The sequence below is a fragment of the Chiloscyllium plagiosum genome, chromosome 10 (genome assembly GCF_004010195.1).
Source record: "Chiloscyllium plagiosum isolate BGI_BamShark_2017 chromosome 10, ASM401019v2, whole genome shotgun sequence".
Lineage (NCBI taxonomy): Eukaryota > Metazoa > Chordata > Chondrichthyes > Orectolobiformes > Hemiscylliidae > Chiloscyllium > Chiloscyllium plagiosum.
The window spans coordinates 68,087,398-68,093,397 of NC_057719.1; the positions used below are offsets into that span (position 1 = coordinate 68,087,398).

General features: G+C 34.4%; 1 protein-coding gene across 1 annotated transcript in view; it reads right to left on the minus strand.

The window, feature by feature from the left end:
• The window catches only part of cdin1 (CDAN1 interacting nuclease 1), a 161,598-nt gene that overhangs the window by 34,909 nt on the left and 120,689 nt on the right, over positions 1–6,000 (minus strand). The window lies entirely within an intron of this gene.

Below are 6,000 nucleotides of genomic sequence, written 5' to 3' on the forward strand. Positions count from 1 at the left end.
ACGCTGAACCATTTTGACAATTCCAAGTGGTCAATGATTATAACATACGACATTAGAAACTTTAACCTACCCACATATGAGTGATAAATGAGGCATTTTGTGCCATTACATTCCCATAAATCACTTCAGTCAACTGCTGACGGCTTTTATCAGATATAACCTTTTCAAGCTTCTATTTGACTGCTAACATTTTCAACTTTGACACATGTGCAGTTTACAAATTCCGCAGCTGATTAACTCTGGACAGCAAGTGACTGCTTCAAGGTGGTTAGAACTTCATATTCTCAAACAACTCTAAACAGATATAAATACTGCCAAAATCCTCTCTATAAATTCCTGTGTACAGTCTTTAAAATTATTCAACAAATTTACTTTCTGCAATACATAATATCAGCCAGTCTTCATAATGTTCAATACGCTGTGGAGATTTTGATCTTAGTCATGTGTATACTGTAAGTCTAGTACTTCAGATGGCATTAGTTTTGATAAGGGCTAACTAGACATCAAAACTTAGTAACGAAACCGGAGCTGACATACAGACAAAAGATGTAGGAAGGTCAGCGCAGACACTATTGCAACTGATAACCTCTTTATCATAGAAACCGCATATTCAAAAATTGTTGCATAGGAAACATCTCCCTATAGCATTAGTTTTCAGATCTCTTTCCCTTGACATTTTTTGACATGCAACCCATGAGGAATTCACAAGTTCTTTATTTGAATAAAAATACAACATATCAAAGGAGCTGCAGAATAATAATTTGACAATTGAGATATAAATACTGGGCTCTGAAGTATTTGTCTCTGGCTAAAGATATATTTATTATCTAAAACAAAGGAAGTAATTTTCAGGGCAACATCAAAATGTACCAGTAAGGACTCAAATAATCACAGGCCAAAGAAGATAATCAAATAGTCACTGCATACAATAGTATGCTCTGTTTAACAGTACAGAAAGAACAATAGCAATGAACAATCTCTCATGAAAATCCATGGTATGTCTATTAATGCACTTAAGATTTGGCTGTATGTAAAGGAAACTTTTATACAACTCAGATAGTTACAAAGATAGATAACTCAATTTGTAGAACATGTTTCAAAATATTTGGATGTGAAAAAGGAAATGAAAAAAGATTGATGGCTGAGAAAGTTCACTGATTCCCCTGCCATAATATTCATGCAATGGACCCGACAGCATTTTTGTACTGTCTTCACAAGCAAAGCTTCATTACCCATCACTCCACCGATTTTTTTTATTATGAGGTTACCAGTTTGCCAAACTATTGTTTCAATGATGAATGCTTGTAGGCAATTGTGCTGTAGCATTAAGAAAATGAAGTGATTTTTTTCATACTCAGCAAACATCAACATTTTTATTTTACAGCTATTTTACGATTAAATCAATCAATTAACCATATAAAGGACAGTAACGGAATATGTTCAATTTCCAGATCGAGGAGATAAACAAAGAAATAATGTTTCAGTTTATCCCGTTCTAATCTTGATAGTTTTATTTGACTCATTAACTTGCTGTTTCTGTTTTGCAGAAATTTATATTTGATGCCACAAACCATTCTCATAATTCCTTTATAATGCAGCTTTGAAAAAACCTACAAAACATTTGCTGTATAAGTTCTTTCTGCAGCTTCAAACATTACAATAGCAAATAGTTTTAAATTTTATACTCTGATGGAGGATGAGAATTATTTCTCAAAATGATGGTTCCAATGTAATGATTTATGAAGTACTGGTAAGATTTTCTTTTCCAAAGTATGCGCAACAGAATTATTAATTTGATGTCTGAAACATTTACATTGCATCATCACAAAGCATTTTTATGTATATATAAAATTATTAAAATACTTTTAAACAAATAAATTTCAGCTAATGGCATGATGTATTGCTAATTTTTCAGTTAATGGAAATTTTGGGAAGGACTGAAGATAATGGCTTCAGTGTTTCAAAAGTATTGAAGAAGAAATTTCAACTCATCTAATACTGGATACTGGAGGAAGTGATGACATAGGAGAGGTGTGAAAAGGAGGAGAGGTGGTGAGGTATGCCTGGGTGTCATCAGCATACAATGGAATTTGAAGTAATGCTTTCAGATTATGTTGCTGACAGTCAATGTGTAGAAAAGAAATAGGAAGGGACCAAGGATGATCAATGGAGGCCTCCACAGATAATGGTTCTAGAATGGTGGCAGAAGCAATTTCAGCTGGTTACAACTGAATGGATAGGACTGGAATCAAGTAAGGATAGATTTGTCTCAAGAAGAGGTGCGACAAGATGACGGTTTGGTCATCCATGTCAAAATCTGCAAACAGGAAAAATAGTTTATCATGGTCACAGTCACACAGCGTCATTGATAATGATGTGGTCTTTGATTAGGGCTGTTTCAGTATTTTGTAAATTAACAGAAACCTGTTTGAAAGAACCCTAGCTAGGAACTGAGAGAAAATTGGTCACAGATTTGGAAGATGACATATTCAAGAACTGTGGAAAGGAAATAAACCAAGGAAAGGCAGGAAATGGGGTAGCTCAGAATGCAATGCTAATAACAAAACTAAAATAAGGAAGTAATGGTCCTAGATGATAAACAGTGTTAAAGCTGGGGAAGACTGGAGGATGGTTCCATGACTTATTGTTTGCAATGTCATAAGTTGGTGATCTTAAGTTTCAGTATTATAATAATTATTTAGAATGGTTACCCAAAACTTTACATGATATTGTAAACATCGTATGTTCTCAGCATACTTATATACATTTAAGCCTCAGGGTTTTAAGTATTAGAGCAAATAATATCAATCCAATCAGGAGAAAAGGATTATGTCATATTTTACTTCCAGAACTTAACCTAACATCATGTCTGTATGAAATGATGCAGTGTAGCAAGCCCCAAGGAGCAGTCTTTTACTGTTCCTGAAGAAATGTGATTTCAACAATAAAGAATGCATTCAAAATGTCAGATGTAAATGTCAATTAAAAATTACATATAGGTCTGAATCGCAAGGTCTGGAGGTTGACATTCTTTGACATAGCAGAGTGTCTGTGACCAGGCCTTTGGCAAACTCAACAGGATCTATGCTGTCAGCTCATATAGTACAGAAACTCAGACGCTTGTCTAATCTGAATGAAAAATAACATGAAAATTGGAGCTGAAGCCTTGCAGTAATGCTGATGGACGCTGAAGGCGTTTTCTGTACCACATGACAGCTTCAACTAAACGAGACTGCATGCAAACATGAAACTACAGCTCAGTACAAGCAGAGTGGGAAATAAATAAACCAAATAGACTAAATTCATAATGCAATTAATGTTGTCAATATGATATTGGAGAGAGTAGAAATCACAATTTTATTGGATATATAAATGTGTACATCTAGTTAAACAAGTATAACATTTGCTACAACTTGTGTGTATATCTAACAATATTGTAGTTACATATGTCCATAGTTCACAGGGTCAGAGATAAAATAAAATTTTTAAAAGTGTTCTGATCACAGAATTGAGCATTCATCACAATTCATTATTTAAGATAATCACCATTACATTAATTATTTCCGTTGGGCATCTGATAAGGAAACAGCTTCTAAATCAGTATAATAGCTTTCCATATTCAATATGCGAATTAGTAAACTTTTTTTTGACTAATACCTTCTACTGCAAAGCTCCAACAAATTTACTTTGAGAATATGATCACTTGAAACCTGGCGGCCCTTTTAGTTCAGAGTAACATAATGCACCTCCCTTACTGCACTTCAAATTCTCCCAAGAGGTTACAGAAAAAACAAATATAAAATGTCTCTGACTTACAATGGGTGAGCCTTGGAAATCTGCTTTTATTCCCATGCATTTGACTCCGAGAAACTGGAGGCAAAGAAAGAAACTGGAGGCAAAGCTTAAGCAGAAATTAATACGATAATGACAAATAATAGGAATAACCTCATGGCGTCGGAATGTTTATCACATCATCCAACTATTTCCTGCTGTATGATTGCAAGCAACAGAAACATTCTTAAGAAAAGACATCTTTTAAATGTGTGTCTACATGTCTTCTTGTGCTGACTGAACATTTATCATGCATTCGCCAATTCCGATTGAAAATTAATAGTACTGCGATTGGTTTTTTCACCCTGCCTGCCAATAATGCAGCCTTGGCCTGACCTGCAGTCCCATGGTGCTATTCTAAGGTCAGACACTGCCAGCATTACACCAGTGTGTCAAAATATGTCAACAAACCATCCGCACTACAAGAAGAAGAATGACCTTTTATTTCTTCATGTATGGAGTGCCGATAAAGCCAACAGAGGCTAGGTATGCATGAGCAGTTTTTCAAGCAGCTTGACACTCATAACCTTCCCAAGTGTATTTGCCAAACCACAAATGTACAAAACCACTACTCCAACTTTCCATAAAGTTACCACATCTTTATAGACATGCAATATTCCAAAACACTCTCAATTTGGCACATTTGGATCTGAGCCAATTTAATATAAAATCAGAGGTTACCTTAATCAATTTGTCTCCATATCCACAATTCTAACCATTGTACGCAAGTTCCAATCTTCAGGAGTGTCACTTCTTACATTTGCACAAATATGATTTGTGACCCATGCATTGTTAATTGTAAGATAAATGTACCATGATTATTTCTGTGAAATTATGGATGGAATAACATTTTTGCCTTTGTGCCAAAATAATTTTACAGCGGTCTTAATGCCAAACTGAAGAAATGTTTTACAGTCCTTGGGAACAGCTTGAGGCACAATTTCTTTAAAAGGAAGATAACACTGAATATTAACCCTTAAAGCAAAACAATTTTTTTTTGAAAAGTACTCTTATGAAGACTCAGGAAATCACTTTGGCATGACCTACAGAAAAGCATTGTCTTTACTTGAACTGACAATAATGTAAAAGGGTTTCAGCACAGAACTAAATCTTAGTTAATTTCAGAAATTGTATTAGCATTCAAGAGCCAGAATCTATGTAGTAGTTTGTAATATGCCATGTACTCTATCAAACCAACAACCTGATAGCCAAATCCTCAAATGAAAACAACAATAAGCAGAAAATAAGGGGAAGCAATTTATTGAAGAGCAACACCAAAATTGCAGGAATTTTATGTAGACTTGTTTGTGACATTACAGAGGAAATGACATAAAAATGTTGGCTTAAGAGAACATTCCTTTTAAGAAAAATTATACATGTCTCAACAAAAATAATAAGTTTCATTTTTTGTAATATAACATACTAACATCTAACTTAAGCCAATGTTATCATGTGCTTGAATGGTTTTAGACCAAATTCCCTTCACATAGGAAACTCTTTGACCAATAAGGTATGAGAATGGTAGATTAATGAATTGTTTAATATTAAAGTCAGGAAGATAAAAATCGAATCAAGATGTATTCCGAAATCCAATGCAAATTATTTTTCTAGCAGAAAGGACTATTATTTTTCCACTTTGCATGACAAGTTGTCAGTTTCTACATCTAATATATAATGTCTGTATGATTCAGTACCAGAATTTGAAAGACATATCAGAGAATCTCAGTTAGCAGGGGTGGGTGGGGGAGAAGGTGAAGCGAAAACATAAGGACTACAGTAGAGAGGATATTATTTGAATAAATTATGCTCTACATATTAATGAATTTTTGTTAAAACTGCCAAAACAACTCTGAGGACAATTCATATTTGTATGAACTAAAATGAATCATTTTACTTAAAGTAATCACAAGTGAGACTAGATTAGGTTGGGATACCTGATCGGCATGGACAAGTTGGACCGAAGGGTCTGTTTCCATGCTGTACATCTCTATGACTCATGGAACAATAATTATGAACAAGCAAGGATGGCACAAAACTAGTAAATAAAAATATATTAACATGTTTTACAAGGTAATTGTTGAACACATATAATCATAAGGCTGGCAACTGGAACTAGATTAGGTGAGGATATCTGGTCAGTATGGACGAGCTGGACCGAAGGGTCTGTTT